Source organism: Lissotriton helveticus, chromosome 1_1 (genome assembly GCF_964261635.1).
Source record: "Lissotriton helveticus chromosome 1_1, aLisHel1.1, whole genome shotgun sequence".
NCBI lineage: Eukaryota > Metazoa > Chordata > Amphibia > Caudata > Salamandridae > Lissotriton > Lissotriton helveticus.
Genome location: NC_136057.1, coordinates 1,992,862,462 through 1,992,881,953, shown reverse-complemented (window position 1 = coordinate 1,992,881,953; position 19,492 = coordinate 1,992,862,462).

Here is a 19,492-nt window from a genome sequence, read left to right as displayed (position 1 = left end):
GGGTTTTTGGCCCCGAGCTCGGCGGCCATCTGGGGAAACCTACCAAACCGACACATTTCTGAAAAGTAGACACCCTAAGGCTTCCAGTGAGGTATGGCTTGCGTGGATCCCCCAACATTTCCCTCCCCAAAATCCCCTGCAACCTCAAATTTAGCTGAAAAAAATCATATTTTCCTCACACAAGTGAGGTATCATTTTACTCGGGAGAACAAGGGGAATGCTGGGCGGTAGGACATTTGTGCTGGCACGGTGATCTCATGCAAAAATGTATGAAAAATTGGATTTATTTCAGCTAAATTTGAGGTTTGGGTAGGGAAACGTTGGGAGATCCACCCAAGCCATACCTCATTGGAATCCCCTGGGTGTCTAGTTTTCAGAAATGTGTGGGTTTGGTAGGTTTCCCTAGATGACCGTGAATACGAGGCCAAAAACCCAGGTCATTTTGTAGTCTCCACAATACGTTTTGGGCCCTTGCCTGTCTCGGGTACTTGACCCACCCACAAGAGTGAGGTACCATTTTTATTGGGAGACATGGAGGAATGCTGGATGGTAGGAAATTTGTGTCAGCCCGGTGATCCTACAACCTTCCACCACAGAAATTTGAAAATGTTTTTTTCACCAATATGTTAGGTTTGCAGTGGATTCTGGGTAGGGAAACATTGGAGGATCCACGCAAGCCATACCTCCCTGGACTTCCCCGCGTCTCTAGTTTTCAGAAATGTGTGAATTTGGTAGGTTTCCCTAGATGGCTGTTGACTCTAGGACCAAAAACGCAGATGCCCTCTATGTATTCGAATACGACCTGGATTTGCTAGGGGGTCACATGAGTTTTTGGTCCCGGGCTTTGAGGCCGTTAAAACGGCGATAATTTTAACGAGGTCTTGCTAATATGCCCCTATTATTTTGAGCTTGCCTGAATGAGAACTGTACGACATAAAATTAAAATCAGATAGCCAAATGCACAAGAAATTGTCAGTGAAAGTTGTGTGTTAGAGCTGGTACCAATCCAACCCCAGTCCCTGCGCCTTTTGGCAAGTACCAACATTTTTTAATTGCTAAAATTCAGCTCCATTTTGTTAGCAACATTATGAATGACATTCTTTTTTGGTGGCCCAAATGCCTTTCCTTAAAGTGTTTTTAATTAACCTTCACTATAATATGTAATATAATCACCACTTTCAGTGTTGCTCAAACTGTACGTGTTCAGGCAATACAAAAACCTACAGCATCAATAACGCACGTGTCTTCAATGCACTAATTACAGTTTTGGAAACAAGGGCTTTGAAAGAGCAGAAGAATTAACAAAGATATTATAATTTAAAAGAAATTAATTGCCATTCCCATAAAAAATATTATTGCTCAGCTTAGCAAAAAATATGTGACATTTTGATTAAAACTAAGGGATTATTGAAAATGTCACCATCTGAAACCATGTATCTTTGACAGCCAGGCTTTGGCTGCTCTTTCAGTTATAAGGCACACACGTGTGAGAACAATCGTGAGGTGCTTTAATTTGCGCTCTAAACGTGAGCTGCAGTGGGGATGGCGTGCGAAGTGAACAGCACATGAACCCAGAAACAATAGAAGGTTAATGATAAAAGGAGTTGATTCACGAAAGGTCATTCATACTGTTGAAGAAAGTTGCCCTTCTATAGAAATGATTTTATTTGATTCTAAACATCATTGCAACTCATTGAACTAGTACCGGAACAAGTTCACACAATGACAGAGTGCACCTGCTAACAGCCGAGTCCAATGTCTTGACTTTTTCCATTTAAACATGCATTAATCAACCTGCTTATGCAAATGCGAATTGAGGAATGACCTGCCATGTTGCTGCCAAAATAAGGAAGGAATACCTACTCTAAGCGCTAATTGACCCCCTTCATTAACGTGTTTTTGTGAGGGTTTTATAATTTGTTCCAATCAGAGCCACTGTGCCAGGTATTTGTGTACTCAATCAGCAACACCATTGACTGGTATCAACTCTCCTTGGGAGGAGGATTGTCAGTGGGTGAGGGCCTGAAGGTCACCATTAGGACAACAAACACTGTGACCAGTTTTGCATCTGGCTTAGGCCCGCCCTCCTTTCCCCTTGTTCTGGTGGGTGCTCTACCCTGTACCATTTGCAGCCAAGGCACCAACTTAGGCATGCTAGGCGTCATGGGTAGCACATTACGCATACCTCGCCCTAGCGAGGTGCATTGCGCACGTGTTTTCCTAGTACTAATCCACAAAGTTGATGCCCTGCCCATAGGATACTCCCCCTACTTCGTTTAGTTGACGAATGGAGGTCTTAGGAGTGCCACAAGGACTAGGTGGTGTGATTGCCTGGAGGCATTGTATAACAAGCATTGGCATAGCCAATAGGTCTCGCTTTTGGGACCTTATAAGTATTTAGTTATGCAGCACAATATCCTGGGTGCAACAACATCACCTGTTGCATGGCTAAACACTTATAAGGTCCCAAACACGAGACCTATTGGCTATACCACTGCTTGTTACTTATGTTTCACAATAACGATTATCATAACGCCGAGGAGCGCTAAAAATCCAAATGCCCTTCGGAGGCCTTATACATGAGCAGTAGGCGCTAAGCAACTGCACATAGCAGAACATGTGCACATATTTCAGTAGCAATGCATGCCACGCTTGTTGTACTCCGTAATGTGCATAGGTCTGCATGCATTCATTAGCATTAATATGTTTACCAGGCTGGGTGTGCGTGCAATTATTTCAGGAATGTGCACATATATTAAAGATGTATGTCGGCAGCAGGATCGTAGACAGCCGTGTGCAGAGTAATGCAGATTGAGTGAGATGTGTTACCTTTTGTCTGGATGGATATATGATGTCACCTTAAAGGATGGCGCCCTAATAAACACAGGCCGGTGAATGGTGAAAACATGCAGCCAGAACAAAAATCCATAACCCAGCCCTAACAACAGCAACAAAAAAAACTGAAGGGGCAGTCATTTCATTTCATTTCATAAAGTCTTTATTTCGATAACAATATCATAAAAGACATACATTATATATATTAAAAAGAAATGGTAATCAAATACATGGCATTTCATTGGTCCAGTGTTATTGCACAATCAGATATCATGGGATATGGCAATTATGTAGTCCATCCATTTAAAAAAGATAAATTAAGTACATTTGCTTTTTAAAAAAAATATATATATCTATAAAAACATTCTGTTACATTTTTACTAAGGGATAAAAATAGTCAAAAGAAAGACAGACGAACACACATGGTCCATATGAAAAGGGGGGGGCGCTCGGCCCTCCCGCCCACATGGCGGTGCGGCGCCCCCCCTCCCACGGCCTGACGATGGTGGGGCGTGTCGCCTGGCGATGACGTGCGCGGCGCGCCCCACCACCGATAGGTTGATGCCTCCCCCTTGACCCGGAAGCGGCTGGATAGCTTCCGGGGCAGGGGGGCGGGACAAGTGAGGGGCGGGTCAGCGGGGCCGGCGCCCCCCGGCAGGACACCAGGAAGCCAGGAAGCCAGGAAGCCGCTTGGTCGCAGTGCGCTCTATTAAATATTTTATTCATTCATTCATTCAGTTTAAGAGGGCCGGAGAGCGAGCGGAGCGCCCTCTTTGCTCCTGACTCGCTCCCCGCAGACCTCGTCGCCCCACGCTTGGGGCTCATAATTTTATTATTTATCTCCCTTGCAGGATCTTTGGCCGTCGCGAGTTCCAGTCGACTGTGTGCAGCACCGAATGGCTGGCGAACGTCGCGGGGTGGCCGGCTCCGGCTCCGTGAAGGCAAAGGTGGAGAGGCTGTGGTGTAGCGGGTAGAGACGTCCGCTCGAGAGCTGGGGGACCAGTGTTCGATCCTCGGCATCGGCTCAACATTAAAGGCCCCTTCCGGTGCTTCGTGAGTTCCAGGAACGAGGTATTTTGTCAGGGAGAGGCTCAGGTTGAGTGGGGTGGAGGAGCAAAGCGCCGTCACAACAGCAGTGTGCTCGGCAAGTCTCTGCCTCGTTTGTGGAAGTCAGATACAAAACGTTCGTTCCGGCAGAAATCACTGGGAAGTTTCTGATGTGAGGCGAAGCAGGACCCAGCAGGGCAGCCATTGGATGGGAGACCAATTGGGAGTGCATGTTTTGCACATTTTAAATTGTTTTAAAAACGTTTAAAAGGTGCTGCTGTGCTGTATGCTTTACAATACATGTTATAATTAAATGGGCGCCTTTTTTAAGGATCCTGAGTCGAAGGTTTTATGGGATTATTTATGCTTGTTGTAGGCCTGGGGCTTCAGTGATTAAGGCACTGTTTTCTCCTTTTGTTTATTTATGCTTGTTGTAGGCCTGGGGGTCTAGTGACTAAGGCTCTGTTTTCCCCTTTTGTTTTGTGTTTCGGTGCTACAGGGGCTGTAGCCCCGCAGGTGTGCTTGGTGCTCCTTTGTACTGGGTTTATACGGAAGCTTGTACAAAATATTAACATTTGTTTCCCACTAGGAAGCTTGATTCTGGGGCTCCTTGATTAGGCTGTTTCTTCCTGTGCAAAGCAACAGATCGGGGGCGCTGAGGACGGCATCGGACAGGGGACACACAGGAGATCGGTGTGTCCCCTGAACACTCTTGCTAGAGGATGCTGCTATACCCTCAAGGAGGGAGAATCTGGCGCAGCATGTTTCTCAGGCTGTGAAAGAAATGATATGGGCAGGCAAATACATTAACATTTTCTCATTACTACTTGATAATAGGGAACTTGAATATGCTAAGTTACAAAAGGAATGGATGTTACCCAGTGAATGGAGAACAGAGTTAGTTAAGTTCAGAGTAGAGGAGACATTTATTAACTGGATGAGAGCCTTTTCCGTATTCAGTGCCATTACTGCTGAAAAGTCACCCAACCTACACGCAGAGATGGCCTGTTACCAAAGCAGGATTGCAATGTGGAGCGAGAAACACGTGGGGGACGGGTGGAAGGAATATGACATTGCATTCAGGAAAGCTAAATAATTCAATCACTCTTTAACATGGGATATGGTAGATTCCCTGTCATGGTACAGCCAGATAACTGGGGGATCAGCAGCAATGGGGCCAACAGGTGCACAGAAAATATACCCGTCTAAACCACAACAGCCCTTTCGGCATGTGCAGGGAAGTGAGGTGCCAGGAAAGGGTAAGGGTTGGGGGGATAAAAAGGGCGTATGTTGGGATTTCAACAAACGGTCCTGTACTAGGGCAGCGGGCACATGTAAGTTCAAACATGCCTGTGCCTTATGTGGACACCCCTCACACCCCGAGACTTCCTGCAGATTTAAGGGTGGCAACCAGGGGGCCAGGGGGAGAAGGAAACCTGAATAGACAGGAGGGGTGTATAGTAACACAAACTCCCATTGATGTTATGGCAATGATTCCTTGGCTGAACAGATACCCAGATCACACTGCGGCTAAATTACTTCAGGATGGATTTTTGCAGGGTTTTAGGATTCCTGCAGGTGGGTACACAGGCAAGAGTGAGTGCAGGAACCAACTGTCAGTAAAGCAAAACCCAGCGGTAGTGGCTGCAAAAATTGAGAAAGAATTACGCCTGGGCAGGATAGCAGGTCCCTATGATGAGGTGCTGGTGCGCAACTTTGTTTGTTCCCCACTTGGCGTTGTCCCCAAAAAAGAGAAAGGCGAGTTTAGACTCATTCATAATCTCTCAGCTCCGAGGGGGGCATCCTTGAATGAGGCTATAGATGAGAATGTCTGCAGTGTAAAATATGCCTCTTTTGACCAAGCGGTGGAGTTGCTTAGGGCCCTGGGCCCAGGAGCATTGATGGCCAAGTCTGACATAGAGTCGGCGTTTCGTCTTCTCCCAGTGCATCAGGGTTATCACCACCTTTTGGGTTTCAAGTTTGACGGGAAATATTACATGGACAAATGCATGCCTATGGGTTGTTCTATCTCTTGTGCCTATTTTGAGACCTTCAGTTCCTTCTTGGAATGGGTCATGAGGCAGGCTACCGGACGTCAACAGGTCATGCACTACTTGGATGATTTTCTCTTCCTGGGCAAGGCGGGGTCTCAGGAGTGTGCGCTTGCACTGCAGGAATTTTGCGTGCTTATGCGGGCTCTTGGGGTCCCGCTGGCGCCAGGAAAGACAGTGGGGCCAGTTACTTGCCTGGAATTTCTGGGCATAGAAATAGACTCTGTGGAGGGTTGTTTCAGACTCCCAAAGGAGAAGGTAACAAAATTCATGGCGGCATTACGCGCGTGCCTGGCCAGAGAGAAGGTCTCTCTACAACAACTCCAGGAGACAGTGGGCCAATTGAATTTCACGTTGAGAGTGATACCAATGGCCCGCCCCTTTTCTCGCTCAATTGCGCAGAGGTCTGCGAGAAAAACACCACCGCACTAGACTGTCACTTTAGGTTCGCCAGGACATGCAAATATGGATGGCATTTCTGGAGGGCTTCAATGGCAGGATTGTGTGGTCCGGCCCCCCCACGACTTCAGCAGAGTTAGGTTTATGGACTGATGCTGCTGGAAGTGTGGGGTTTAATGCAATCCTTGGAAACAAGTGGGTCACCCACAAGTGGCCAGAGGACTGGGTGTGCAGTGAATTGACAACAAACATTGGCTTCCTGGAGTTGTTCCCCATTTGGGTGGCATTGATGGTTTGGCCTGAGCATCTGCGCAACAAATCAGTAATATTCTGGTCTGACAACATGACGGTGGTAGAGTGTATTAATCAGCAAGCGGCACGCTGTAGGTTCATACTCCGCCTCTTGAAGGAGATTGTGTTGAGATGCTTGAAATTGAATGTTATATTCAGGGCAAGACATGTGCCAGGTGTCCTCAATAATGCAGCGGATGCACTCTCTCGCCAAAAAATGCAGGTATTCAGGGAGCATCTTCCGACAGCAGAACCTACACCGACACACTTCCCGTCAACACTCTGGCAGATTGGTGCCCCAAATTACAGGACCTCCTGGCTGCTAGCTTAGCCCCCAAGACAAGAACAGCCTATGAAGGGGCGTTTGGTTCATATTGTACTTTTCTAGGGCAAGACTGGGAATCCAAATGGGATCTGGAGAATAGTTTTGCAGATTACCTGGGTAGATTGCACCAGGAGGGTCGCTCAGTGGCAACAGCTAACAGGCATAGGGCAGCGGTCTCCTTCTACGCACAGGCAAAAGGAGTAAAAGACCCTACTAATAGTTTTGTGGTGCGTAAGGGATTGAGGGGTTGGCGCCGCCTACAAGGCAGCACAGCAGACACTAGGAAACCAATAGGTTTGGGGAGGTTAACAGCATTATTGCCTGCACTGCATGACGTCTGTACTTCCGACTGGGAGATACTATTATTTAAAGCGGCCTTCACATTGGCCTTCTATGGAGCCCTAAGACTGAGCGAGTTGGTTGCTGCCTCCAAGGCAGATAGGCAAGGGGGTATTCAGTTCCTGAACACAACAATACAGGGAGACACATTGTGGGTGACAATTTTGAGATCGAAAATGGATCAGGAGGCGCGAGGGGAGACTGTGGTACTGCACAGGGCAAGTGCCAATCCTTGCTGCCCGGTACGTCATCTGGAGGCTTTCATCAAACAGTGAGAGGGACTGTTGGGTCGGCCGCTCTTACTGCACGCCGATGGCACCCCTTTAACTAAATACCAGTTCAGAAGGGTCATGGAGTTGGCTATTACCAGGGTGGGCCTTGACCCGAAGGATTTTGGCACACACTCCTTTAGGATAGGCGCAACCACCGAGGCAACCACAAGGGGTCTGCAGGTGAACAGTGTTAAGAGAATTGGGAGATGGTCATCCAATTGCTACAAACGTTATATGCGGGTACACATGCTGTGAAGTACCTAGAGCATTGCTGACAGGTTGTTTTTCTGGTTTTTGCAGTTTCTTCGCTCTGTGACGCAGGGGAGGACTCGCTTCGGGTCATCATCAAGGTTCATGGGCAACTCATCACGGCGTGGACAACCAGGAACACAGGACGCAGTCTTGCAGGGTTTGGATTGTGGGTCATTCCTATGTGAATTGTGCTAAACATGTATTTTTTACAGGCAAGGGTAGAAGGGAGCTAGAGCACAAAGGATTGTCCATCTCCTTCTTTGGGAGGGGTGGTCTCTGCCTCAGCAAATTTAGGGGATTCTTTGCAGAATTGGTCGCCCAACAGGCTACACCGCCGGCGGGGGTAATTCTTCACCTGGGAGGGAATGACCTTGCTAGACTGGGTAGAAGGGTCCTTCTGGAGGAGATCATCTCAGCAGCGGGTTGGGTAAGGAGGGTTTGCCCTGACTGCACTGTAGTTTGGTCTCAGCTGATACCGCGGCTGCAATGGCGTGGGGGTGATTCCGTCAGGGCATTGAATCACTCGGTAAAGAGGATCAATACCAAGTTAGAAAAACTCTTCCGAAACACCCATTTACAGACCATCCCTCATGGGACCATTTGGGGGGATGATTTGTACTTACAAGATGGGGCCCATTTGACTGAGGCAGGGAATGCAATATGGTTGGGTTAATATCCTAGCGTGGTTGAAGGGCTTTGTGAGGTAGGGATGACCTTTCAGGGAGGAGTTGTGGGGGGGCCAGATCGTCCGTAAACAATGCTGGCCTGTGGCGGTAAGGCCATGATCGGTGAGCAGCAATTTAAGGTCCTAAGGGGGGGCGTCACCTTCCACGGAGGGGACGGCCCATGGGGAGGGGCCACTGGTCCCTCCTAGAACTTCAGGGGCAGGTATATCCGCTAGCTGCTAAAAATGCGGGGGAGGGAGTCACGCTTTCCTTAGGCCTCTAGCCACCCCGCACATACACCATGACGCCAGCATATGACGCAGAGTGTAAGTGGAGAAGTGTGGCTCAGGGGTTAGAGGCAGCAGACCCGGAAGCTGAGATCAGTCCTGGACCAGGGTTCAATTCCCCGCCTCGGCGGGTCTTGGGCTAAAAATTCCACGGACTCGATAATTCTCGCCCCGTGCCTCCTCGACTCACGGGTTCACACTCTGCGACTCTGGGCAATAGCTTGCTTAATCTCCACAACGGCCCCTCGCGGCGGGATGCCTGACTTTCACCTTGTGGATACCCTGCTATCTCACAGGGGAATACCAGGAAGGGTTCCCTAAGCAAGCGCCGGGAAACCCACTGCGGGTAGCTGTGCGCTATATAAGCTCAACTACATTTACATTTACATTTACATTTAAGGGCCCTCCTTGTTGGTTAAATGGAGTTCAAGATGCCGACGGGGTAGGCGGTCCCCTGTCGCGCATGCGCACCTGTAGGTAAGGGCGTGGTTTGTAGGACTTGACACCAGTTAGCGACCTTGCCGTCAGGTTAGCCTTCAATACTTGTCTTCAATACTGTAAATCTAATGTCTGGAATTTTGTTATTCTAACATATTGATGTCATGTTGATATTCATACTTTTATTGTTTTGTATAATAAATACGGACGGGGGGTCCCTGACCCCCCGCCTTCCAAAGACAATTTGCTTCTGTCAATTCTTCAAGGTGTGGTGTGGGAAGCTGGGAGGGGCGGGTAGCCAGTCACGGACCATATGAAAAGGGGGGGCCGCTCGGCCCTCCCGCCCACATGGCGGTGCGGCGCCCCCCCTCCCCCGGCCTGTCGATGGTGGGGCGTGTCGCCTGGCGATGACGCGCGCGGCGCGCCCCACCACCGATAGGTTGATGCCTCCCCCTTGACCCGGAAGCGGCTGGATAGCTTCCGGGGCAGGGGGGCGGGACAAGTGAGGGGCGGGTCGGTGGAGCCGGCGACCCCCCGGCAGGACACCAGTTTAAGAGGGCCGGGGAGCGAGCGGAGCGCCCTCTTTGCTCCTGACTCGCTCCCCGCAGACCTCGTCGCCCCACGCTTGGGGCTCATAATTTTACCCACCCACCATCCCCAGAAAGCAAGCTACTAGACAATACTAGTTGTAGGCAATATGCAGTTTGTAACTTAGGCCTTTTTCCCATTTCATGTGTAGGCTGTTGGACGTGATTGAAGTACTTAGGCCTTTTTCCCGTTATAGCTGTGATGACTTGCGTTCAATGATGGTTGTGTACTTAGGCCTTTTTTCCCGTGTATAGCTGTGGATGCTTCTGTTTAATTTTGCTTGTGTTCAATTATGGTTTTGTATACTTAGGCCTTTTTCCCGTTTTCTAGCTGTGACCATTTTGTCAATAAGATATAATTTTGCGTAAGCTTAGGCCTTTTTCCCCTTTAGTACAGCATGCAGAGGTACTATTTCTGCTTTAGTGAAGTGTAGTTGTCCTTTAGTGAGGTTTTCTTTTCTAGGTTCATCGTCGTATTTATTAGGGTGGGTCATGCGGTAAGGTCATGATCGGTGAGCAGCAATTTAAGGTCCTAAGGGGGGGCGTCACATTCCACGGAGGGGACGGCCCAAGGGGAGGGGCCACTGGTCCCTCCTAGAACTTCAGGGGCAGGTATATCCACTAGCTGATAAAAATGCGCGGGAGGGAGTCACGCTTTCCTTAGGCCACTAGCCACCCCGCACATACACCATGACGTCAGCATATGACGCAGATTGTAAGGGCCCTCCTTGTTGGTTAAATGGAGTTCAGGATGCCGACGGGGTAGGCGGTCCCCTGTCGCGCATGCGCACGTGTAGGTAAGGGTGTGGTTTGTAGGACTTGACACCGGTTAGCGACCTTGCCGTCAGGGCCTGAAATGTTAGAATGCAAAATTCAGGTAGGATGTTAGATTCGGATAGGAAACACGCTGTATTAGACTTTTGTTAAGGTTAGCCTTCAATACTTGTCTTCAATACTGTAAATCTAGTGTCTGGAATTTTGTTATTCTAACATATTGATGTCATGTTGATATTCATACTTTTATTGTTTTGTATAATAAATACGGCCGGGGGGTCCCTGACCCCCCGCCTTCCAAAGACAATTTGCTTCTGTCAATTCTTCAAGGTGTGGTGTGGGAAGCTGGGAGGGGCGGGTAGCCAGTCACGGACCATGTGCAGTTGTATCTCAGAAGGAATTTTTTAGCAGCTACATCATACAAATGTTTAAAACTCTAAAAAGAAAGATGATCAATGGAGACTAAGTTTGCGTGCTCGAATTATCCACATCCAATGTAAACATTTAGCAACCGCTATGGCCACGGGCTCAGAGAAATTAGTTTTAAGAATTCTTAGAGCCTCACTGAAGGAGCAGTCACTGTGGTAACTTTCGTTCAATAATTAACTTCTTCTGAAAAAAAGGGCATGGTTTTACCACTCTAGGCCAGTTGGCAGCACGCCCCATTATACTTGTTAAGTGGAGATAAAAGAAATGTACTGTACACGTTGAAGCGACGTTGTTAATTACACAGGCCACGGCCCTTTTATAGACCTAGTGCTGTAACCAAGTCATGTGAAATGTATTAAAGATTGTACTTAAACAACTAATGGCGTGAATGTTTACAGTGTGTGCACTTTATTTATTGATTGGTGATTTTACATTTTAAACAACGCATGTGGACAAATCGCAAACATGAAGAAACGCCTGCTCTGCTGGATGTCTGATGGCTGAAATTAATAACAACTGCGTGTTAAATGTAAAGTAGTGGTCTATTTATTGGCCCAGTTTAAAGCAAACTCGCTTCAGCCCAGAGTGAAAATAGAGGCCACTGGCGAGGAGACGGTTAAGAATCACGACTAAATATGAAGTAATATTAACGTTTAGGTTTGAGTTAAAGATTTTAAACCAAACAGAATGCCAACAGTACTTAACGGTGTTGGAATTGCACTATGGAATGTGAAATAATTCAGATTTTGTTGCCCACTGTGGTACAAAGAGCCGCAAACTCTGATTCTATTATTTTATATTCACCATAAGGTGCGATCCTACTGTGGCCAGCTGTCCGCTGCTTGTCTGTGAATTCAGTTTCATGCGTCTCCCCAAGCTGAGCTTTTAACGGATGTCATTTGTATATAATGTTAGGGCTTCCGGGCCATGAATAACTCAATCCCGCAGGAGAACATATTGTCAGAATCTTCTGGGATTGTGTACCGCTGATAATATGTAAGGCGCCCTAAGATTGGAGATCTGTGACACTCAGCCAGTCATAGGGTGCAGATGATTGGCTGTGTAGTTCGCACGTGGACAGAACCGCCTTTTTACAAATCGGCGGGTGCAGTGAGTCTGCCCTAGATTAAAGCAGTGGGTTAGTTATCCCATGTCTCTGGCTGGGTTATGATGCCGGCTGTTGTATATAAGGGGGGTGCGAAGAGAGGGGGGATGCGCGCAGTAGGGCTTCAGGTAATGCAAGCAGATGTAATGTTTATCGGCCATGAAGCCTTTCAAGGGAGGCTGCACACTGTTTGGAACCCGCTGTTGGTGTTTATTGTTGGAATTTGTTTTACGCTCTCAATAGAGGTAGGTGAACTTAAGCGGCTCTGTTATTTTAGTGATGACGTCTCGCGCTACATGCTCTATATACCAGATGGGACAGTTTAGTTCTACAAAGCAAGAATCCGTGGAGCACTGCTAAAACAAATAAATCAAAGCAAGCAAGACGTGCGGCTGGCCGCGAGACGCGCTCTGTGGTGGGGGAGGGTGAGGGGCATTAAAGAGAGGCACGCGCGCTTGGGCGAGCGAGAGGAAAGCCAGATGGTGCCCCTGCTCGTGCCTGTGCGCGTAACCCCACGCTCTATGCCGAACAAAAAGCTGTGGTCGTCTTTTTAAAGCCCACTCACTAAATGTCTCGCCAGAGCAGCGCATTTGCTGGCTTAGGTGAGACCTAAAAAAGAATCTCAGAGAGTTCAGGCGTTACCGTGAACCTGCTCTCCATTACCTTGCATGTGTGTGAGCTATTAGAAGTGGGTGGGTACACAACTATATAAGTGTCTGTGTGATCCAGGCAGTGGTGGCTCATGGATTTTAAATGCGGTGGGCAGACATTTTGCACCAAAGTCTAATCTGCGAGTGAGCTCTCAAAAGGAAGGGTGTTGGGGGATTCTCCCACAGTAAGAGAACTTAAAAAAAAATTTGACTAAATGGTGGAATGTTTGGTATACAGTCATCATGAAAGACTTTTACTTAAGTATAAGGGAAAGAGTAACAGCACAGTGTGCAGTGTTTTTACCTGGATTTAACTGCACACATAAGTATGTACTGATAAAAAAAACTATAATAACCCTGTTTCAAAACGTTTATTCGTGTACAATATGTTTTGCTATTACTTTTTACAGTTCTGTTGTCTGTTTCAGCCTTTTGGCTACTCAAAAGAGACTTAGTATGAAGGAGGTTGGCTTGTCTGCATTTGGCCTAAGTGGAGACTCTAGTAAGAAAGGCCCCTCTAATTCAGGAAATACCCATGTTTAACAAGCATTGCCCAAATCAATAGGTCTTACCTATATGAGATCTATTGGCTTTTCCAATGTTTCTTAGCCATGTTACAATATGGTTGAAAGTAAAGAAAAAAGCTGTATACACAGCTAGCGTTGACCGCGTCACACCGTTTTTGTTGTTGTTTTTTTTTACTTTCAGCCATGCAGCCCTGAATCCAGCATTGCTGTAGAGTATGCCTAAAACACATTGGCAAAGCCAATCGGTGTTGCATAGGCGAGACCTATTGACTTTGCCAATGATCGTTTTCATTGAACAAGTACATCTACGCTATTGAACAGACTACCAACATGCAAACAAATAGGATTTGGTGAGGTTTTTGTTGGGTGCTTTGCTCAGAATAGCATTAGAGGTTGATCTATGAATTATTCTAATAAATCTTTCAAGTGTTACTGGTTGGCTATATACATACTATAGAAAGGGCCGTCCTTAAATGGTACACATCGGTGGGGTGATGCTTACATTCAGAATGCAAAACCCCGTTCCACATAAATAAATAAAGGCATATATTTTACATTTTCCAGGAGACAACTCTGTAAGTTTCCTTTTGAGGTTCCTGCCAACCTGCATTGATCTAAAAAGCAATCCATTAATCTGTATGAGTCTCCCACCCTCCACCCCTTTTCTGAAACGTGAGAGCTCTAAGGCATATGTGATGGAGGTTGCCAAGAGGAATGTAACTTCATCACTGCAAGGAGGCTAGAAGGAAATGGGTGAATTGAGGCTTCTTTGTGGACAGCCCTCAAACAAATCACTGTCTCTCGATGAACTCCTTTAGGGAGAGGAACTACTTTCGTGGAGACCCTGATGTGCTACTTTAAGACAGCTTTTTGTAGTAAACTCTGTCATCATGCTATAATGTCAGCAGCAGTCTGCATTGATGTACTCACAGTGACACTGTCACATAAACTGATCTGTGATTTGTGGAAAGGCCAAATGGGCTGCAGTGAATCAGTCATATGTAATGAGTCTGACACAGAACACATATCGGCCTTTCAGAGGCACTAACCCCGATGATAAACTGACTAGTTTACCATTATGCCACCATCCTACTTGTTCACATTTCTCCCCTGAGGCGGAAAGCCGCGGGATCTTTGCTTTACTCTCTGTGTGCCTGACTAGACGCTGCTGATTGAAAAGAGCGTTTTTACAGACTGTAAATATTTTAAACAGACCGTTTTTAAAATATAGCCCCTTACCTCGGCGCGAGATTAGCGTCGCACCGAGGCTAAAACACAGGCTCTTCCTGTCCACAGCGCTTCTGATCCCTAGGCGCTGACACATCACTCGACCCACCTCAGCCGCCATCTTGAGGGAGGTAAGGGTTGCGTTGTAGTGGTTGGACCCCTCCCGCCCTCCCAGAATACTTAAGGGGGTGGAACTTCCCTTTGTGCAAATTCCTACTTGTTCACATTTCTCCCCTGAGGCGGAAAGCCGGGGGATCTTTGCTTTACTCTCTGTGTGCCTGACTAGACGCTGCTGATTGAAAAGAGCGTTTTTACAGACTGTAAATATTTTAAACAGACCGTTTTAAAAATATAGCCCCTTACCTCGGTGCGAGATTAGCGTCGCACCGAGGCTAAAACACAGGCTCTTCCTGTCCACAGCGCTTCTGATCCCTAGGCGCTGACACATCACTCGACCCACCTCAGCCGCCATCTTGAGGGAGGTAAGGGTTGCGGTGTAGTGGTTGGACCCCTCCCACCCTCCTCCCCCCTCCCTCATGTATAAAAACATTAGACCATCCCGCCCGCGCAGCGGGCGGGCGCAGCGGGCGCCCCAAAGGCAAGCCCGTCTGCGCCCGTCCGCGCCGGGACCGGGCCTAGGGCCATTAACCCCTGGTCGGATGCCGTGTAAGTATAGCCGGCGGTATTCGCACATGTCCTTACTGGAGCTCCTACCACAGCCTGACTCGAGCTGTCCTAGGTTAGATCCTACTGTGGCTCTAAACGAACTCCCTATACTCTGTACCCACTGTAAAAGCGCCATACCCTTACACATTGTTCCCGCTCATACCAATCAACCAATGAATATTAAAGTGGATACTATTGTAATGGCACTCATTACTGCCCGCTCATTATGCAAGCATAGGCAGGAAATAGCTGACCTAATTACTGACTATAAATTAGACATTTTATTTGTCACTGAAACCTGGACCGATGAATCATCAGACCCAGACCCAGACCTAGTTATTGCAGTACCTAACGGTTACAAATCCTACCGGCAGGACAGAGTACGAAAAAGAGGAGGTGGCCTGGCCATCATAGCCAGAGAAAGGTTCACAGTCAGAACCTTCCTCATCCCATCCACCTCCTGTGAAGCAATGCAATTTGGTATTAAGCTCTCCTCCTTTTTTAACTTCAAGGGGATACTGATATACCGCCCCCCAGGAATAAAAACTGGCTTCCTCAATAATATCAACACTATAATGGAAACTTTAGCCACAGAAAATTCATTTACGGTCCTTGGCGACTTGAATTTTCATTTAGAACAAGTTAATCAATTTGATACGTCTACGCTTATTTCTGACATGGAAACACTGGGGCTAAGACAACTAGTTTCCTCTGCCACTCATTCGGCAGGCCATACCCTAGATGCCATATTCTCTAACGTAGACGGTCTACAAATAACTGACATCTTACCGATGCCGTGGACCGATCACCATGCCATATTCGGTAAAATCACAATCAAGGCCCAGTTAATTACGAAATCCACCTTAACCAACCAAAGCTCTTTCAAAGACTGGAAGAACATTAACCAGACTGATTTGAAAATACAGCTGGACCGTACCCGTCCAACGGTGTCTACTGACCCCAATATGGCAACACAACAATTCCAGACCTGGCTTGCTCAGGCCACTAATCACGCAGTTCCCACCAAATCCTTGTCTAGGAATAGATCCAAACCAACCGCTCCATGGTACACTGATGATTTAAGATTACAAAAACAACGGAACAGGAATATGGAAAGGTCTTGGAGAAAAACTTATGATACAGCAAGCATGAAATGCTACAAAGATTCATTGGCGCTTTACAAATCAATGATCGTTAAAGCGAAAAAAGTATTTTACACTGATCAAATTGACAAAGCCAAAAACTCATGTAAACGACTATATGAGATCACGAAAACACTGTCAGGTAATGCCCCCGACCTCATTCCCTCTCCATCACAAGCACTATGCGATGCCTTGGCTAAATTCTTCTTCACCAAGGTGGACGATATATACCAAGCCTTCACCTCTAAACCACCTATGGTGAATGTGGCTCCCCTCAGTTCGCCTCCGGGAAATGCTTTTCCCAGCTTTCATGCACTTGCAGACGACCACATAAGGACCATGGTCTCAACAATCAAAACAGGATCTGTTCTTGATCCCTGTCCTTTTTCAGTCCTCCCACCAGTAATGGAGTCCATTATCCCAGTAATCACACATGTCTGCAACTCCATACTGTCATCAGGTATTTACCCCAATTTGTTAAAACACACCTTATTAAAACCCTTATTAAAAAAAACAGGTTTAGACAAAAACGAATTGAAAAATTATAGGCCTATCGCTAGTCTCCCTTTTTTAGCCAAAGTGGTTGAAAAGGCCATGAACTCTCAATTATCAGAATACATTGAGAGACATCGACTGCTGGATGACACACAATTCGGTTTCCGGAAATATCACGGGACCGAAACGGCTCTTATTAAAGCCGCAGGCGATGTCAGAGCTATCCGGGACCAAGGTGGGACAGCAATCCTGGTATTGCTGGATCTCTCAGCTGCCTTCGACACGGTCGACCACAACATCTTGGTCGACCGTGTCGGAAAGCTGGGCATCTGTCACTCCGCCAGAGACCTGCTTGCCTCTATTTTGGCAATGAGAACACAAGCGGTTACTCTGGGACCTTTCCAATCCGCTCAACTCTCGCTGCCATGTGGGGTTCCCCAAGGCTCATCCCTTAGTCCGACACTATTTAATATCTATGTGTCGGACCTTGCTAATGTCATCAAAGCACATGGGATGAGCCTAACATCTTATGCGGACGATACACAGTTGGTACTTGCCATCAAAGGTGATGGAAGACAAGTGGCACAAAACTTTAAAAACGGCATGCTTGAAATTAGAGAATGGATGGCTACAAACTGCCTCAAGCTGAACTCAGAAAAAACTGAGGTAGTTATTTTTGGACCTCTGTCACCAGCTTGGCCTTCGTGCTGGTGGCCAGAAGCCTTCGGCTTACCTCCCACCCCGACATCCAAAGTCAGGAATCTGGGAGTTATTTTTGATGAAGGACTCAACTTCATGGACCATGCAAATAAAGTAGCTACCACGGCCCATTACAAGCTTAGAATGATCAGGAAAATTCGCCCCTTTCTTCCGGAGGCAGCGACTAAAACACTGGTCAGTTCCCTTGTTCTGTCGTCCCTCGATTGCTGTAATGGTTTATTCCTCAATGCCCAGGTCAGGGTCACGAGGAAGTTACAGTCAATACTGAATGCGGCAGCACGTCTGCTATCTGGAATATACAAATTTGAGGCCATAACTGAAACCATAAAGGAATACCACTGGCTTACGATTCGAAATAGAATAAAGTTTAAGTCCTTATGCATAGTTTACAAGGCACTTAACAATCAAGGACCCCACTTTCTCAAGGATCAATTGAAACCCTACATTCCCGGTAGACAGCTTCGTTCCTCCACTCTACACCAACTAGTGATCCCACGATCCAAAACAGTGTCTTGGGGTGATCGCCGCTTCCTAGTGGCTGCACCTAATGTATGGAATACTCTCCCTCAAAACATCAGGACGAGTTCCTCACTTCTTCAGTTCCGCAGACTTTTGAAGACATGGCTGTTTGACCAATAAGACCCATCTATTCCCTATGAGCCTTCTCCTGAACAAGTTTGTGAATCGATAGCGCCGAGACGCCTGCGGGTATTTGTTGCGCTCTATAAATGTTAAAAATAAAATAAATAAATAAATAAATCTCTTTGAATTTACTGCACATAATTATATCTGGATTTTTTTTTTCTCACCTACAATCAAATGGGGCTAATCTAATTTAACAAATACCTCAATCTTGGCTTACAGTCCAATATGAACAAACAATTTAAATTAAACAATGACAAACATTTTTCAAAACATACAATGTAGTGAATGTAGCATGAAAACAAACTGTCAAATTTACCATGCTTCTATTGCAAAATGAAACCATAAATAGACGAACAGTGTACTAAACAAGCAAAGGCTTTCTGACAGACATGGAGGTACCATAGCAACGAGTAGGTTTTAGTAACAAGAAAAACAAGTGCTTTCGGGAGACAGTTCCTGACATTTGATCTCTGTCTTTGAATGCCCTTCAAATGTGACGAAGTAAGAACACGATTTACAGGCCTGTTCATTACAGAAAACGAGTTAGTGTAAGAGGACTATATACATACTATAGAAAGGGCCGTCCTTTGGTGGGGTGACATTTACATTCAGAATGCAAAGCCCTGTTCCAGATAAATTAAAAAAGTCATATATTTTTGCATTTTCCAGGAAATATCTTTTAATCACAGCATACTGCGCACAACTCTGTAGGATCCGTTTGGGATCCTGCACGTCTGCATTGATCGAAAATATGATCCATTAATCTGTATGAGTCTCCCACCCTCCACCCCTTTGCTGAAGTGTGAGAGCTCCAAGGCATATGTGATGGAGGTTGCCAAGAGCGATGTAGCTTCATCACTGCTAAGAGGCTAGAAGGAAATCGGTGAATTAAAGCTTCTTTGTGGACAGCCATAAAATAAATCACTGTCTTTCGACGAACTCCTTTATGGCAAGGAACTCCTTTCATGGAGAGACACTGGTGTGCTACTTTATGGCAGCTTTCTGTGGTATGCACTGTCGTCATGCTGTAAACCCAACAGCTCAGCAGCAGTCTGCATAGATGTATTCACAGCCACACTGGCACATAAACTGATCTGTGAGTGGTGGAAAGGCCAAACGGGCTAAAGTGAGTCAGTCATATGTAATGTGTCTGACACGGAACACCTTTCAGCGCACCATCTTGGTTGATAAACGGACTAGTTTGCCATTATTTTTTTGGTATGAATAGTTTGCCATTATTTTTGTGTTATGAATAGTTTGCCTTTATGCCACCATCTCTTTTAATGTACTGCATATACTTATATCTGTATTTCTGCTCTCGCCA